The sequence below is a fragment of the Podarcis melisellensis genome (assembly GCF_964234715.1).
Source record: "Podarcis melisellensis genome assembly, chromosome: 15".
In the NCBI taxonomy this organism is placed as follows: Eukaryota; Metazoa; Chordata; class Lepidosauria; order Squamata; family Lacertidae; genus Podarcis; species Podarcis melisellensis.
The window spans coordinates 19,305,442-19,324,133 of NC_138532.1; the positions used below are offsets into that span (position 1 = coordinate 19,305,442).

Sequence of the window (18,692 nt, forward strand, 5' to 3'; positions counted from 1 at the left end):
AAGTACCAGCCAACCCCCAAAATAGGGCACCCCCTTCCTCACCAGGGAAGAAGGGATGAGTAAAGATCAATATCAGGAACAAGGGAGGGGATTTGCTGTCCCTGGGGACCTTGCCACCTGAGGCAGCCCCCTCACCTGGCCTCGTGGGTGGGCTGGGCCTGATTCCCCCACTCCTAGGGCACGTAACAAGAATAGGAAGACTTTGGGGCTTTGTACATACCATACATTTATATCAGACTGTTGCCCAAGAATTCCCGGAACTAATAGTTTGTTAAGGCTACTGGGGATTGTAGCTCTGTGAGGAGTAAATTACAGTAACTGGGATTCTTTGGGAGAAAATGTTCCACATAATACTTCTTTTGCATTTGTAAGAAACCAAGCTTTCGGTGTGGCAGCACCTACACTATGAGAATTCCTGCCTATCCATAACAGGCAGGTGTCTTCACTGTACTCTTTTCTGTGCCTGCTACAAACATTTTTGTTTTGGCAAGTCTATCCAGGTATGTAAAATGTGTTTTCAGTGCTTTTTTTCTGGGGAGACTCAGGGCTACACATACCCCTAAACATTTTGTGAATCTTTGTACTTTTGTCCATTTACTGTATATATTTTTCCCGATTTGAAATGTAAAATGGTGATTTTCTCGAGTCAAAATGAGAGTACCCCTAAACATTTTTAAAGAAAAAAAAAAGCACTGAGTGTTTTAATCAGGTATTTAGCTTATTATTGATTTTAAGTATTCTTTGAAAAGTTTTAGATAATTGTTTTTAATCGCTTTTACCAATAATTTCATTGCTTTATTCTTTTTGTAAACTTCTTTGAGGTTGTATTTGTTTTACAGTCCAGCAGTATATGCATTTTATGAGACAATCAAATGAGAAAAGCAAAGACACCGATCCATTTCAGTGGGGGGTCGGGACCTGAATTTAGAGACAAATACTGGAGTGCTATACAAAATTGGAAGATCAAGAAAAAGCACAGCAATTCTCAATGTTGGCAAAAGTGTAGGAAAAAGTGCTGAGCACTTTAAAATTTAAAACAGCCAACCTAAATATACAAAACTATTTGCTAGTATTCACCTGAGCTTCTCCATTTAAACTGGATTCGAATTAATGAGAATTCTGTGGTCATGAATTCATATACACATGCAATATATTTATATATTGCTGCAGGGTGGGGATTGACTTTGCAATTTAAAAAAGGTTAAAGTTTTCAAGATTTGAAACTGTAATTGGCATGGAAGACCCTGAGCAGAAAATTCAAAAAAAGTACCTGAAATGTAATCATTTTATAGTCCCCGCTCACTCCAGTGCTAGGGCTTAAATTATGAAAAGTATGGAGTTGCATTGAAAGAGAAGTTCCCAGTCCTTAGTTCATCAGGAGAGCCATCACCTCCATGAATGTGATTTAATGAATTCCCTTAATGGGTAGGAACTTTCTCTGCTCACGAGCTGCCGACAAACCTGAGGTCCAGGATACAGTGTCTTTTCAGATGCCTAATTTAAAAATGAATGTTAATAAATTTCATCTGGAGATGGCTCTCAAAGCAATAATGGAAGAAAGCTAATGGGAAGGGATTCTTAGGGAACACAGGAAGCTTCCAGAGTGTTCACCCTCCTAGCTCAGCCTTGTCTAGATTGACTGAGGCAGAAGCTCTCTGCAGTTTCAGACAGAGGACATTTGCAGCCCTGAATATATAACCTTTTATATGCAAAGCACATGTTCTGCTACTACTCAGAGCAGACCCATTAAATTTAATGGTACCAAGCCATACTCATATATTTCAAAGGGTCTACTCTGAGTCAGACTAGCATTGGATGAAACCCTTTGGCTGTACATCTCTGCTTGCAAAAACAGCAAATAGGCCACAGGACGTTTTGCAGAGAGTCAGATCAAAGACCTATTTTGCCCAGTGGTCTTTATCCAACAGTCATCCACCAGATACTTCTGGGATTTCTGAGGCTCTCACAGCAAAGTTGTGGGCTAAGGATTTGCAGCTCTTGACTTATATATTCAGCTCAGTTTATCAGTTGCGCTGTGTTCCCTTGGGTAAGGCATCCATCATTTCTGCCTCAGTTACTGTATCTGAAAGGGTAGGGTAAGAGAGAATAAATATGCACCTTTCCCCAAAATAATTTCATGGCATGACGTTCATCGATACATCAAAGGTTGCAAAGACCCTGAAGAGGGCACCAGGACTAGCATAAGCCCCCAAAGCGAGAAAGAGTCCTCCATGGATGGCAGGTTCCCCTCCAGACTCTTGGTGCAAGAGGTTTCACTCCATGCTTCCTAATCAGCATGCACCTCTTGGATCCCAGCATCTGCTTCCCTGTCTGGGTTGGATGGCAACGTCAACCTTCCTTTGCTTCTGCCATTCATTCTTTCTGCAACACCCGCATGGCTGCTCAGATACATCCGCTGAGCTACAATAGCCTGGAGGAGAGATAATTAAGAAGATACCATCTGAAGCGCTGTCACATGTATCATGAACAAGATGTATTTTCTCCTTGCTTCAGGTGGTAGGACCCAAACCCAGTTTAAAATGGGATCCAGCAAATTAACGGAGGATAGGGATATCAATGGCTACCAATCGTGATGGCTATGATCCATCTTCACTGTTGGATGCACAGTGTTTCTGTTCGCTCTGGCTTCCATTGTGCCAGAAGCTGTTTAGTCATGCTGGCCACATGACCCAGAAAGTTGTCTGTGGACAAACGCCAGCTCCCTCAGCCTGAAAAGTGAGATGAGCGCCGCACCCCATAGTTGCCTTTGACTGAACCTAACTATCCAGGGGTCCTTAACCTTTTACCTTTACTGCCTCTGAAAAGCAGTTGCTGGAAATAGCAGGAAGGGAGAGTGCTCTTGTGCTCAGGTCCTGTTTGTAGGCTTCCCATAGATACCCACCTGGTTGGCCACTGTAAGAACAGGATGGTGGACTAGATGAGTCGCAAGCCTGATCCAGCTTCTTTTTCTCATGATCTTGTGTTCAGTGGCTTCAAGTTACAAGAAAATGGATTTAGGAAGAACTTCCTGACTGTACAAGTTGTGAGACAGTGGATCAGGTGACCTTGGAAGGATGTAGACTCCCTTTCATTAGAGGTTTTCAAGTGGAAGCTGGATGATTACCTATCAGGGATGCTATAGCAGTGGATTTCTTGCATCAGAAGAGGACTGGAGTAGATTACCTTCGATAGCCCTTCCATGATTCTACAAAAGGGTGATTCAATGGGTACACTGTAGGCTGCATAGTGAGCCCCAGAGTTCTGTTCTCCAGAGTGACTACTCCTTTAATCTTTAGTATTGCCTGATCATTGATGGGGCACAATGGCTGCTAATGAGGCATTGACTGCAACAAGAAACCCTTTTGTCCCAAGCACGTGGAAACCAGTGTATTATGTCTTCATTATAATTACTTACAGCCCACCTTTGAGGATACAAATTCTTCTAAGATGCCTTACAATTAGGAACATAGGAACGTGCCTTACACCGAGTCAGACCCAGTGGCTCAAGTGGGGAGGAGGAACAGGAGGTGGCAGCAGCTGAACAGGAGACTAACAGGAGGGTTCAGCCTTGTTGCCTGTATATCAAGGTGCTGCCTTTGCTGATGGAAGCAGATTCACCCCACCCGACTGAGTGAGAATTTGCAATTCCAACATTCCTGTAAGGTTAGTGAGCCTTGCAAGTGAGCATGCTATGCCTCAAATTCAAAAGCTTGGTGGGTGGGGTGTGGAAATTTGTTGGAACATCTTTGTCACTTCTCTCCAGCTTTGCATTTCTTGCCTAGCTTTTGAACTCTTGAGCTGTGATTCCTGAGCACTGTGTCTGTTGCTGAGCCTGGACTGCTATTTCCCTGAGTAAAGATCTCTTTCTTCCTTCCAAGTAAGAACTTGCATGTTTTGGGGCAGGAATTAGGAGAGGTGGCCACAGATGGACAGGAGTGGTATGACCATGTGCCTTCATAAATGAAGCACCCGGGAGGAATGAATCCCAGCCTATATATATTCCCCATGACTGACATTTGGTTGTAATAGTCACTGAGGCCATAAACATTACAGCGGCAACAGAGGCACCCTAGTATTTAAATCCATCACAGTCACCATCCCATCCTCCTGCCCCTGGCGGAGCACATTTATGGTCTAATATATTATTGACAAGGCTGACTTTTATCAAAGTCTTCTGGCTGTAAGTGGTCATAAATGTGTGTCTTCCGCTCTTTACTATCCATTAGCTCATTAAAATAATTGTCTTAATTTGATTGTTAAAGTGATTAATAGGGCAAAGTGTTAACGGAAATTAATACTCGACGTGCAGCCGAAAAAATAACTCTGCTGAACTGGCACGGCATCAAAGTATGGAAGTTCGGTGGCTGGCGAGCCTTGGAATGTTAAATAAGGAACGCTGAAGGGCTCGCTGGTTGTCAAACGTGGGGTCTTGCTGCTGCCACTTGCATCAAAAGACAATGGGCCACAAGCACAGGTAGATGGGGGTCGTGTTTAGATAAGGCGCAAGAATGTAAGAAGAGCCTTGCTGCTGGATCAGACCAGAAGGCTGGTCTAGTCCAGCATCCTATTCTCACAGTGACCGACCAGATCCCCTTGGGAAACCCCTCGTCCTGCAAATAGGACCCAACCACAAGATCACTTTCCTCTTCTGTGGTTTCCAGCAACTGGTATTCAGAAGCATATTCAGAACCAGTGGAGGCAGAGCCAGTGGCGTAGCGTGGGGGGTGCAGGGGGGCCCGGCCGCACCGGGCGCAACATCTGGGGGTTAGGGTTAGGGGGCGCAAATCCATGGGTTAGGGGGCGCAAATTACTTGCCTTGCCCCGGGTGCTGACAACCCATGCTACGCCACTGGGCAGAGCATAGCAACTTTGGATAGGTATTCCCTGACAGAGAAGCCTAGGAATATTTTAAAACATATAAAACAACATAAAACAAAATGAGCTCCTTAGGGGTATCTGACCATCAGTGGTAGAGTGTCTGCTTTGCATGCAGTACATATCCTCCAGCATTTCTCCAAGGATGTCCTAAGGAAAAGCAGGACATTCTGAGATCGAACCAGAAGCCAAGGTGGCTTCTGTAAAAATAGGGACACTTGGAGGGTCTGTGTAGAATGCCCCAGGCCCAATCCCCATCAGCATCTCCTGGTAAATCTGGGAATATTCATTGCCTGAAACCCTAGAGAGTTGCTGCCAGTCAATGTAGATAATACTCAGCTCGACGGAGCAACAATCTGACTCTATATAAGGCAGTTTCCTACATAATCACTCCCACCCCCATTTAAAAGCAGCAGATTCCCAGTTGCCTTGTAAAGTATCCCTTTATTGAAGTCCAGATCTAGCAGGTCATTCTTTACCGAAACTGCCCCTCTTCAGTGTACCAGCTGTAAGCAGGAACTTTTATGCACAGCATGAAGCACCCCACACATTTGCTCAAGCAGAAATAATAAAATATTAAATGCAAACTTATTTCCTCCTGATTATCACTTGTCAATCAGCCTTTCCCGCAGCAAGTGGGTGACAGCAATGGAGATGAGCTCACATATATTACAGCCTGGAAGGAAACTGTGACTCTTGCAATGGAGGAACTGAATTGTACAGTTTTGCATTGAAATATTAAGTGGCGCATAGTAATATTCTGGGATGTTGAGCTGCCATCCATTGTTGAAGAAATAGAGCCCCACTGTGCACATCAAATCGTTCTTTCTTCTTTTTATCCTGTTCTCCCTTTCCACCTTTTTCGCATTGTGTTTCCGCTTTCGGATTTTGGCAATCACTTATTTTGAGGTTCATTATGCAGCCTCTTCATTCAGAATAGGGCCTCATCTTGAGTTTGGAAATTAAGAAGCCATTCATCCATCAGATCTCTTGAGCAGGCTGAGTTTCAGTAAAAAGGAAGAGCCACGGATTTTTGCGATGCAAAAGAAAACAGTCAAATTGTGAATGAGACTTACACCAGCACTACCCAACCTGGTGCCCTCCAGGTGCCCATCAGCAATCCCTGGAGCTTCCTGGGCCTTGCCTGTCCATAAAGCAGTGAAAGGAGTGAGGAGGGGGAGACATAACCTCCACATGCCTTGCTCCCTATTTCTCTGGGAGCTGTTGCAGTTTGGGCACAGAAAGAGAAGCAAACCAATGGGCAGTGAGCAGGCAAAATGGATGCCCTCCCAGGGCTGGTATTGGCATAGCATGTCTGTTCACAAGCTTCCTAGAGGCAAACCTCCCAGAGGCTGTTGAAAACAATGTGGTCTAGAAACATGGAGCTTGGGCTGAATCATTAGGATGCTTTCTTTTACATTCTAATGTTTTTGCTTTGGGGGTTTGCCTCAACTAATCACCCGGATCAACCCAGAAAAGGAACAAATTATATCTACAAATGATACCCAACTTTGCCCAGCTTAGTAAAGTATTGCTCAGCTCGAGAACAAGGTGGGAGCGAGGCCAAATAGCTTCTCACGCTTAATTTTTCAGGCAAAACAGAAATGCTTGTGTGTGCTTGCAGAATCATTTTTATATTACCATAAGCTGTAAATTCCTTGAAATGAGGTCCGGATTGCGATCACGTTGCAGCCACAAAAATGCGGTCACAACGGGCAGCTCTGACTTGGGGGGGGGGGAGGAGGAGAAGGTGATGCCATTTACTTTCTATTGCATTTACAGTTATTTCTTGTTTTTATGTCATGCTTTATCGAAACCCATTTTTTACTTTAATGGTTTTGACTTGGGGGAATAGATACTCCCCCCTCTTTCCTTACCTCCCAGCATGTTTAAAAGGCCAAACCATAAAATCCCAGTTAAAGATGATCTTCAGTACAAAAATGTCCTCGGACTGTGTTTTGTTTTCTTTCTGCATTTTTATTTTTGAATAAGCCTCTCCAAATTAGTCATTTGGCTTTACACCCAAATAATTCTAGTTTAAGGGTATTTATTTCACTGGGTTCAAATCCAGACCTTTTCCCCATAAGTCAATTAGGACGTCAATATGTAGCTGGCGTTTTCATACCTCTCTGCAGTTTCAGTTCAATTGTTTATTTGCTTCTGAGAGCTTTATTATCATTTATGGAGCCGCTTCTTAGTGAGCAAAGTTCTTTGTAATCTTTATTTTATTCTGCCTCGTGACAATTCAGCAGTCTTGGTAATTACTCTCACATGATGAAACCTGAAAAAAACAAAACAGATTGGTGGGGTTTGTGTTTAGTGGAGGCACTTCCAGTTATTGAACTGCAGTTGCCTCCTTGCAGACTTTCCAAACTCTGTACATCCTGCTGTACTAGCATTTGGGATGATGGGCAAGGGAAGAGGATTCCCAAAAGGATCCATAATAATTACCAAGCAAAAATAGAATCACTTCTCCAAAGCCCTCCAAGGAAACTGAACGAGCTTCTGGTTAGGTATATAAGGGAAACTGGGTATTAAAGAAAACCTACTTACAGTTCCCCAAAACAATACTTGAACCTTATTTTACTGTGAGGGCCAAACTACACATCACATTAGCTACATAGCTATGCCTTTAAGTACAAGGTATTTTATACAGACCTCAGCGGTCTAAACCACTGATCTGAAGGTTGGTGGTTTGAATCCCTGCAATGGAGTGATCTCCAGTTGCTCTGTCCCAGCTCCTGCCAACCTAGCAGTTAGAAAGCACACCAGTGCAAGTAGATAAATAGGCACCGCTGTGGTGGGAAGGTAAACAACGTTTCCATGCACTTTAGTTTCCGTCACGGTGTTCCTTCCATTGCACCAGAAGTAGTTTAGTCATGCTGGCCACATGACCCGGAAAGCTGTCTGTGGACAAACGCTGGCTCCCTCAGCCTGAAAGTGAGATGAGCGCTGCAACCCCATAGTCGCCTTTCACTGGGCTTAACCATCCAGGGGTCCTTTACCCTTTTCACCTTTTATTTTATACAAATTGTCAGTATGCGTCAGTTTGGGGCTTGGAGCTTTAATCTTCATATGAACACACACAGGTCCTGATCCAGACCAGAACCCTCGTGTCTTCAATTTGCACAGGAAATCAGAAGCTCAGACTAAAGTAAACGATGCTATGATGGAAGCAGGCTACCTTTAAAGCCTTGAGATTGGTTAGAAGAAAGAAATAGAAATAGAATCCTAGAATTGTAAAACGTCTTTTTTGATTCCCTGCTTAGTACAGGAGATTCAGTGCTAAATTACGCCCAACCACTGCAGGCCTCCAGTGAAGGGCAGTCCACACAAACACGCACACACCATACCCTCCAACATTTCTCTGATGAAAATAGGGACGTCCTATTCTATAATAATAATAATCAGAAGAACTTTACTATTTATAACCCACCCATCTGACTGGGCTGCCATTCTGGGTGGCTTCCAACATATATAAACAGAAAACATTTTTTTAAAAAACCTTCCCCATACAGGGTTGTCTTCAGATGGCTTAGGGGTCAGATAACTCCATACCCTTCAACATTTCTCCAATGAAAATAGTGGTGTCCTAAGGAAAAGCGGGGCATTCTGGGATCAAATCAGAAACCAGGACAGTTTCTGTAAATCGGGGATGTCCCTGGAAAATAGGGACACTTGGAAGGTCTGACACACACAGAGCCCTCTAGGTTAATTGCTTCTGTTGTTGAATTGCTTTGACCAGCAGGACATTTCTGCTAATGCTCAGTTGAAATCTACCCTCTAATAACTTTAGCTCATTCAATCTGGACTTTTGCCCCCTTGAGCAACAAAGAACAAGTCTTGGCCCTCTTCTGTGCGATAGCCCTTTGGGGATTTGAATAAATAGTGCATCCAGATGACTAAGGCTCTACATTTCTGCCCATAACCTGGAAGGCCTTTCCCAGGTCCTTGGAGCCATGACCACATTCCCTGGATTTCCAGTTTGCCCATGGCATTTCACCTATTTCAATGACTGTCACTTCTGCAGCTGTCAGACTCCTGGTGTTAGCATGTAAGGGCAGAGGACTGGAGCTAAGAAATGACAGTGATCACAGCCTGGAACTCTTTGAAAAGAAGGGAACAAGCCCATCAGCGAAGAGTTCTGCTGAGACAGTAGTCATTAGTTCATGAAGGCTGCGAGACTAGAAATAGAGGAATGAAGATAGCCAGTTGGGGAAAGATATGAGGACTCAGGATATGTGAACGTGTTGACAGACTGCAAAGAATAATGACTAAGGCTGGCTGTGCCATGACAGGGTGGGGGAGATGGGGAGGGAGACTCAGCACTGCCAGCAACTCTCCCAAGGTGTATCACAAGGTTTTATCAAGAAAGACTCCGGAGTCAAGAAGCAAAGAAAACTTCAAAATGGAGAGAGGTGAGACCAGCACAAGAAATAGGAATCGGGAAAATTTCCTTTTATTTCCAGCTTACTGAAAAACAGCACCGCTAAAGTTGGGGATGTATGTTGGTGAAGCTGGGCATGTGATTTTTTTTTAAAAAAATGATGCAGTTTTGAATTTTTAAATCACTGTTATCACTATGGTTGCAATTACATGCATCGTGGGCTTGAAAAGCACAGTGGTCTCCTTTCCAGTGCACAGTGTTTCTAAGCAGCTCAGTGTAGGTTGATGTATGTGTGTGTGCACCTCTCTCTCTCTCTCTCTCTCTCTCTCTCTCTCTCTCTCTCTCTCTCTCTCTCTGTAGCTTGCATAGCAGCAATCTGAAAGCTGTTTAGCCACAGTCACTTACAGCCTTGCCCAAGCCAGCTGTAGCTTCAGAATGTTTTACTTCCCAGTGGCAGGAGGAGGAGGCAGGTGCAAGTGAGCTCCTTGCACATAATAATAATAATAATAATAATAATAATAATAATAATAATAATAATAATAATTAATTTATACCCCGCCCATCTAACTGGGTCTCCCCAGCCAGTCTGGGCAGTTTCCAACCAAATATCAAAAACAACACAGCATCAGACATTAAAAACTTCCCTAAACAGGCGTCTTTTAAAAGTGAAATAGTTGTTTATTGCCTTGACATCTGCTGGGAGGGTGTTCCACAGGGCAGGCGCCACTACTGAGAAGGCCCTCTGCCTGGTTCCCTGTAACCTCACTTCTCGCAGTGAGGGAACTGCCAGAAGGCCCTTGGAGCTCGATCTCAGTGTCTGGGCTGAACGATGAGGAGAGGAGGTATAAGAGGAGGGAGAGCAGTCAAGGAACAACTCACTCACCTGTTCCTCTGTCAGGTACTCTTCTGCTAATGCTGGGATGGCAGCTGTAAACTTCTCTCAGGTAAAGGTGCATGGGGTACTTTATTCCCTACGTTCAGAGGCTGAGAAGAAAACAATTCAGCCCAAGGGCCACATTCCCATCTTGGGCAACCTTCCGAGGGCCACATGCCATGCAAAAGGAGGTGGAGCAACAAATGCAAATGTTACCTTTGTACAGTGTTTCTTTTCCTGGGGGGATGCAGGAATACACATACCCCTAAATATTTTGTGAATCCTAACGGGTGAAGAAACTAAAAAAAATGTTTTTATTTTATTTTTTAGTTTCTTCTCTAGCATGGTGAATTGTCAGTTCCATTGAATAACATAGTGAAAAGTCAGTTCTCTTGCTAATCCCGATGGTGACCTCATTTCCTGTCATGGTGTTTCCTGAGTTTCAGACAGAAGTGAGTGTTTAATGTGTGAAGCAGTGTGGAATGTGGATGTGCGGTGTTTTACTGATGAAAGTTTGGCCTCATTGAGGGGCAGTATTTCAAAATGAGTAGGAAAATTACTAACCATTTTTCATCATCACAGCCAGCAAAGAAGTGTAAAGTTAATGATGACTCTGTAAAAACAAAAGATGGGACAATGGTGTTGTGTGATAATGCGTGTTCTTTGTCCTTTTGTCCTTTTGCTGTATTTATTTTTCCCAATTTGAACTATAAAATGGTGGTTTTCTTGAGTCAAAATGGGAGTACTCCTAAACATTTTTAAAGAGAAAAAACACTGCCTTTGTACAATAGGCTAGATTTGACAGATATTCATACACCCCTCTCTATCCTCCATCCAGGCAAACAACAGACAGAATCAGAGTTCAAGGACACATGCCACCCAAAAAGAACACAGTCAAGAGGTGAAGGCAGGGAGGAGTGTGACCAAGGGCGTGAAGGTGTGGTCTGGAGAGAGTTCCAAGGGCCAGGCAGTGAAGCTTCGAGAGTTGCATTTGGCCCCTGGGCCCAAGGTTTCCCATCCCCAGTCCAACAAAAGCTTTTGATGTTCTGCAGTCAAACCTATGAGAGACGCAGGTGGCGCTGTGGGTAAAACCTCAGTGGCTAGGACTTGCTGATCGTAAGGTTGGCGGTTCGAATCCCCGCAGTGGGGTGAGCTCCCACCGTTCGGTCCCAGCTCCTGCCCACCTAGCAGTTCGAAAGCACCCCTAAGTACAAGTAGATAAACAAGTACCGCTTTATAGCGGGAAGGTAAACGGCGTTTCCATGTGCGGCACTGGTGCTGGCTCGCCAGTTGCAGCTTCGTCACGCTGGTCACATGACCCTGAAGTGTCTTCGGACGGCGCCGGCTCCCGGCCTCTTGAGTGAGATGAGCGCGCAATCCTAGAGTCGGTCACGACTGGCCAGTGTGCACATCTAGTCCAGCATGCTGTTCTCACAGTGGCCAACCAGATGCCTGTGGGAAGCCCGAGTACAACAGCATTCTGCCCAACTGTAACTCTCGTTAAATAAGTTGGAGTTCTTGTTATTAAATATACCAAGAAAAAAGCACACCAAGAACTCTGGCCAATATAATAATGGGAGTGGTCCCTACTCGCAAATCAATAGTCAATTGTAACAAAAACTAATCCATTCAAAAGTATGTATTCTGACAAGGATTACAAACTTTTGAATGGATTAGTTTTTGTTAACTTATATTGGCCAGAATTCTTTCAACTGCAACTCTCAGCAACTGGTGTTCAGAGGCATGATACATCTGACAAGGTTATTCACAGCGCATTAAGGCTGTGGTTTTTGATGCCTGCCTGTCTCAGGTGTAAAACATCTGGAGGGCAACCAGGTCAGGGATAGTCAGGGCAAAGACATTTTGTAAGATTGTTGCCTGTCTGGCACACTTAACCACAACAGCAATTACATGGTTTTGTGAGTAGAAAACCAGGAACATTCCTATTAATAAGCTGTCACCTTTGTCATTTTTCTCTTTTCTTTCCTGAGACCAATATAGTTCCCTCTGAGTACACTGCCCACCTCCCCTCCCCCCCACAAACAGCTAAGAAAATTACTATTACAATAGCAACAGGACTGCTTCAGTGTAAAATATTCCTGCTTTGTACTGGTGGTGGTTCTTAAAAGGAACACTTTTGTCCATTATTAACAATAATAAATGCAGCTTGAAAGGGATTTCTGACACTTTTTTCAAATAAAATCCACTGAGAATGCAGGGAAGAGAAACAAAGTTAAACAAAGTGATTATCTGCAAGCTTGAGCTTTAACAATAGAGGCAAATTGTAATCACATTCTTTGAACAATTGAAATTGTGTGCAGAGCAGGCAACCTTTTGTCCCCTCCTGTGCCAGGCATAAAATGAGGTATAAAACACCTGTGTGGGGTCACATCCCCCCCCTGATCTAGACTACAAAACTCCATAGAACTTCCTTGAAATGGGCATTCAGAAATCCCCTCCTTTGATGATGAAATGAAATCTTGGCTAAAATTAATTCTAGCAAGTTGAGAACTTTCCTAAATTTCACCCTTTAAGCTTGTCTCTGAATAAACTAATTCCTCCTAGAATGCCTATTGGTTTTACACTACAAGTAAAACACTCCCGGCCTCGTCTATGATCTTTACATTCCCCTCGAGGAAACAATCTGGGTTACCCACCCTAGCTAACCCCTAATTCAACCCTAACCAGGCTCTAAACTGATCTAAGTGCTTTCCAAGCCCTAATTAGAACTCACTGAAAGACAAGCCCTATCTGACAGTTAAACTGTCAGGATCCAACTGTTAAATTCCTACTCTCTCCTGATTGGATGGACACTCCACCCAGCCCTGATTGGTTTCTGGGTCACCAGGAGGCTGACTCAAGGTCTGTCTGGCACACTGGCAAACAAGCAGGTGATAGCAATGAGAATGAAGGGGGGCGGGAGGAGCAACTGGTGATCATGGCAGTGGGGAGACAGACTCCTCATAGAGGGGTCCTACTCAAGGGCCCTCCAGACCTAGAGCTGGCCCTGCCAGCTGGGCAGCTGAGCTCTGAAGGCTGTCCACAAGCTCATCTTCAAGAGAGCTTTGAATTGAAATTGGAATTGAATTTAAATTGTCACTTCTACAGCTTGTATACAGTGAGATTACATGAGCACCCCCCACTCAGCTCTCTTAGTCTTAATTCCCCTCGTTTACTGAAACACTACACCAAACCCGAAAGTCAGTTGCCCTGTTGTTATCTTTTCATTCAGCAGCCTAACAGCCCACGGATAGAAGCTGTTCTTTACCCTGTTGGTGCGACTAATCATGCTTTTATATCTTCTGCCTGAGGGCAGAAGATCAAGAAAGTGCCAGCTAGGGTGTGAATCATCCCTGAGAATTTTCCTCACTCTCCTGAGGCAACGTTCTTCCGCTATTTGATCCAGTGGATTCACAGAACAGCCCATAATATATTGTGTTGTATTCACCACCCTCTGTAGGCACTTCCTTTCAGTTGATGTCAAACCAGCATACCACACCGTGATGCAGTATGAAAGGACATTTTCTATTGTTGACCGGTAGAAGGAGATAATCAAATGTTGATTGACATCATTCTTTCACAATATTTTGAGGAGATGGAGTCTCTGTTGGGCTTTCTTAACCACCTGGGTTGTATTTATTTTCCAAGTGAGGTCTTCACTGAATAAACTCCTAGGAATTTAAAGTAAGAGATGTCTCCACACAGCCGTCCCCGATGTACAGTGGGGCTAGTTCTCCTCTCTTCCTCCGAAAGTCCAACACCATCTCCTTTGTCTTGCTGATATTAAGGTGCAAGTTGTTCCCTAGGCACCATGTAGATATTTTTTGGACCTCCCCTCTATACGCTGATCCGTCTCCACCTGTTATTAAACTCATTATGGTGGTGTCACCTGCAAACTTAAAGTCAGGCAGGTGAACAAAATGGTGTTTGGTGTTCTTGGCTGAAGTATCTCCAGAACGCGATTGAAGAGAGAGCTCTGGAGAGAGGATGGGAGGCAGGCAGACTCCCTCTTGCAGGGAATGGCTTCCTAATGCTGACTTCTTTGGAACTGCAGATAATGAAAAATCAAATGTGTCAGTAATATATTCAAAGTGTTGGTAATGTAGTCAAGAATTGGCCTCCAGAAGCCATCCTTTGTGAACAACATTAGATCTTTTTTTTTTTTAATAGTGAGACACTTCCTTGCAACAGCCACATGCATTTCCAAAGCGCTTATCTCCTAGTACACAGAAGAAGGATGCTGGAAGAGGGAGAGGGAGAGAGAGAGAGAGAGAGAGGTCAATGAAGTGTTCATATATAGGGCAGTTTCCCTTGCAACAGTGAGTTCTTATTCCATATTCCCCTCTCTAAAAAAAGAGAGATTCTCCTCAAAAAATTTTTTTTTAAAGAAACTGTATAAAATTCAGAGAATCACAGAATTGGAAGGGACCCAAGGATCATTTAGTCCAATCCTCTGCAATGAAGGAATATGCAGCTGCCCCATACAGGGGTCAAACCTGTGACCTTGGTATTATCAGCACCACACTCTAACCAACTGAGATATCCAAGAATTCTTCAAGTAGAGTACAAATAAAATTATGAATTAAAAGATGGCTAAGATTCACACACAAATACATACATAAAACCATTTTTTAAAAATAAATAAATACAGAATTTCAAATGTGAAGCCTGAATTTGCAATTGTACCTGAAAATCCATATTCCCAGCGTGTCGAGCTTGCTTATTATTTTCATTCCAGTATATGGCAAATAGGAAAATCTTTAAAGATTTCTGCTGTCAGATATAAATATCTTTTCAAGTCAACAACCCAGTATCAAATCTGACCTCGGATGTCATCTAATGGAAATATTGTTACCCAATTTTAGAAGATTTACAGAATATCTGATGGACATTTGACATCAAAATCTCCAGAGGAGTTGTAAAAATAAATAAAAATTGGAAGTGTGCTGCAGGAGTAGGAAACCCTCCAGTAACCACAGCACCAAGAATCAAGACTGAAGTCAACCTCAGTTTACTCCATTGTTGTCGGTGAGCAAGAATGCAGATCCAGGGAAGTTTTTCAGAGCTGGAGTTATTGATGTCAACGCAATGAGTTAAATGGTAACACTTCTTTGCAATTTATGATTAAAGGCTAAAGGCTGCATTTCAGCTGGCTGATATTCTTTTACAAGTTTAACCCAGACAGAAGTAAGCACTGCTAGGCCCAGTGGAGTTGAAGAAACTATGCACAGGATAGCTGTTATGCAGATTCTAATAAAATGGGCATTAATCGATAAACTGTTGCTCTCTGGAGGGTGTGCATGTACATATGTGCACATACTTGCCCGTCCACACACAATAATGGACCAACACAGCTGTCTGCATGTTTTTATTCTTCTTTGGGGAAGGACTATGTATTCTCCTTGGGGACGTGGCTGTGGGCAGCCATCATAACAGCCTAATGCTCTTCCAATTTTAGCACTGCGTCCCTGTTCCCTGCCCATCTCCCCAGCCTGGCTTTGTTCCCCAGATCCTGGAGATGAACTCAAGAGCAGTCAGTTTGGTTTAGCAGTCTCTCCATTCTCTTCCGGCTTTGCGCTTGGGCTGATCTTAGAACCAGGAGTTTGTCAGCAAAGAGTGGCAGCCGAGGGAGCATTAAGTGAATGCCGAGAACTTTGGCTGCCTCCGCTTTGCAAAGCACACTGTGTTTATTTAGATCCAGGAAACCCCTCAGCGAGGCAGCCCGGGCCTGCGGTGAGCGGGAAGTTATTAACGCTGAAGAGTTTCCATGAACAACTGACAACAATAATAAAACATGTTCCAGAGGGCTTAATAAAACGTCTCGGCTTCTCTTGCTTTAGCAAAAGGGGAAGAAGGGAGTGCAGAAAGCATGACGCCTGGCTTCTTGCTAGCCTGCCCCATCTGCTGTTAGCAAAAGAAACCCCTCCCCACTTTTAAATGAATCTTCTCCACAGATGGAGAATCAAAACAGAGTTTGAATGCAGATAAAATAACTTCTTCTAAATTGAAATAGACACACACACACTTGCAGATGGGAAGATATTATGGATCAAAGCTAGCCATTGCAACACCATTTTCATGTTGTTGGACTTCAACTTACACCAGCCTTAGCTGGCATAGTCAATGGTCAGGGGTGATGAGAGTTTGAGTCCAACAGCATATAGAGGGCATCAGATTCCCACCCCTGCTGTAAGATTTTGGGGTAAAAGCACTGCCTGGAAAGTGTGTTCCTTGAAGATTTGGCAACAAGCTTTTAAAACTCATTCTCTCATTCTTCAAACCTGGTGTGAAAAGTGTTCAAGCATTAAAGGAAAATTCTGAAGATTTGCTGACAAAGCACGAAATTTCCTGAGTTGAAATATGAGCAGCATATGAACTTTTGCAATGGCCATTTCACCCACTGAACCTGAGCTAAAGAAAACTCAACTTGCTCTGAACCTAGTCAGCACATAATATAGGATTTTCAAATAGCCAGAAGCCCGCCATAAAAGGAGTGCAAGGTCTCCCTTGGGATGTGGTGGACTCTTCTTCCTTGGAGATTTTAAAGCAGAGGTTGGATGGCCATCTGTCATCTATGATTTAGTTGAGATTCCTGCATTGTAGAGGGGCTGGACTAGATTAACTTCTGTGTCCCTTCCAACTCTACAACTCTATGCTTCTAGAATTTGTCTGTGAAGTAGGTTTCCACAGGATTCAAACCTGGTGTTGGGACCCCTTTCTTCAGGGGATGAGGCTGGGAACGTGGAATCTGGGGATTTGAAGAGGGCATTGTCCTCAAAGATAGTCCACAATGTACAAAGTAAACCAGAACAACCTGTGCAAGAAGGGCGTGATGTGCCAGCACTTTTCTGACCCAATGACATCATTCTGTCCTCCTCTGAAGATTAGATAAATTGCTGTTGTGCTCATGTCCTGCTTTCAGGCTTTCTATAAGCATCTGGTTGGCCACTGTGAGAACAGGATGCTGGAATAGAAGGGCTACTAGCCTGATTCAGTAAGCTAACTTTATATTCTTATATTCTCAGGACTCCCATCTCAGAAACCCCAGTGGAACCTCTGCCTCCCCTACTCCATTGACTTCCACAGCTACTAAAGCAAGCTGGGTCATTTTAAATGAAGAAGTTCCTGTCACAGAAGGTGGAACAAGCTACTGAGTCAGAGCTGCAGCCCCTTTTTAAGGCTCAGTGTCAGGATGACTGGTGCTGAAGCAACTGTTGAACTCTTCTCCTACGAAGACTCCAGTCAGAGCCCTGCATGGAGCTGTCCAGGGTGCCATGGATGCCTCACCTCACCACTGCTGAAGCCACTGCTCAAAAGAGAATGAGTTTCTCAGTACAGGGATGGATGCACTAGGGAGAAGCTCACTGAGTGAGTTCAGTCAGCCGCTGAAATCCGTCATGAGTTAATTGGTCCTCATAAACCACAGCTATCGGCACTGCCAAAGAAAACTGGAGTATATGTAATAAAAGAGAAATTATGGGTTGCCTTGTTTATACCTTTCATAATTCAGACTGTGAGGGTTTTGCTTGACCTCCCAGCTTTCTTTAGACAGCATCTACCTAGGACAAAAGCTCCTTAGAGAGGGTTGGGGGCTATTTTGGCCCTTCTTGTTGACATGACCGCAGGTCAAATAGACTGCAAAGGGGTGTGTGGAATGGATGTGCTGGGTGTCAGATCAATTATTTCTCTGTGCTAACCTATTTAAGCTTTTATTTACTGGTTTCAATTTGTAGCTATCCTGTCCAAGGACTTTGGCAGGGCACAAATATGAAAGCCATAAAGATTTCAAAGGTGCCCAAAATGCATCAAGGGACAGAGGAGAGCATTGCTCAAGGCTAGGGGCAGAGAGAATGATGAAAGATCTCAATTTCTATAATGTGTAGATTGGAATGTGGGCAAGAAAAGGCTGCAATATTGTCAGTTCTTGACGGATAAAGAGAGTGCATTTCAGTGCAACATTTGGTATCCATCAGATAACTTTTAAAGTTACACAGTTGCGCTCTCTCTCTCTCTCTCTCTCTCTCTCACACACACACACACACACACACACACACACTAAATGAAGCCTCAAGACAGATAAAGGAATAACTAAATGTCACTTCTTTGTTAAATGCCAGGATCTGCAATGAGCAGTGCTTTGTGTAACTTCATTAGCTCAATCCATTAAGCTAGGGTTGAATAATCTCAGGCCTGGGGATTGAATGCAGCCCTCGTAAACTCTCCATCTGCCCCTCTGAACTCTCTCCAATGACACCCCTCCCACCAGGCCACATCTTCCTCCAATAAACAGCTGCTAGGCAGCTTACAGGGGTGTGGAGAAACAACTGATGACATCATGGAGGTTTCAGGAAGCACGGGCACCCAGGAAGGCTGCAGAATGCCAACCATCAGAGAGTGACTTGTATAATGAAAGAAAGGATGCCCACACACCTGCTTTGGCCACCTTGAAAGTAAAATTAGCCCCTGCCCCAAAATTTGAAAACCACACCCAACCAATGATAATTTAACAAATTTTGATTCTTATTTGATAATTCTTGAATGCAATTTCGTTTCTCA

At 43.8% G+C, this 18,692-nt stretch overlaps 3 long non-coding RNA genes across 3 annotated transcripts in view; 1 reads left to right on the forward strand and 2 right to left on the reverse strand.

Annotated features, from left to right (window-relative positions):
• The window catches only part of LOC309357746, a 239,822-nt gene that overhangs the window by 73,389 nt on the left and 147,741 nt on the right, over positions 1–18,692 (reverse strand). The window lies entirely within an intron of this gene.
• Positions 6,771–12,864, reverse strand: LOC309357715. Its single transcript, XR_014163187.1, has 4 exons — positions 12,098–12,864; positions 10,701–10,749; positions 10,146–10,296; positions 6,771–7,156 (listed from the first exon to the last, which is right to left on the reverse strand). It is a non-coding gene; the product is annotated as an uncharacterized lncRNA (long non-coding RNA).
• LOC309357704 lies at positions 12,880–17,619 on the forward strand. Its single transcript, XR_014163171.1, has 2 exons — positions 12,880–13,027; positions 17,162–17,619. It is a non-coding gene; the product is annotated as an uncharacterized lncRNA (long non-coding RNA).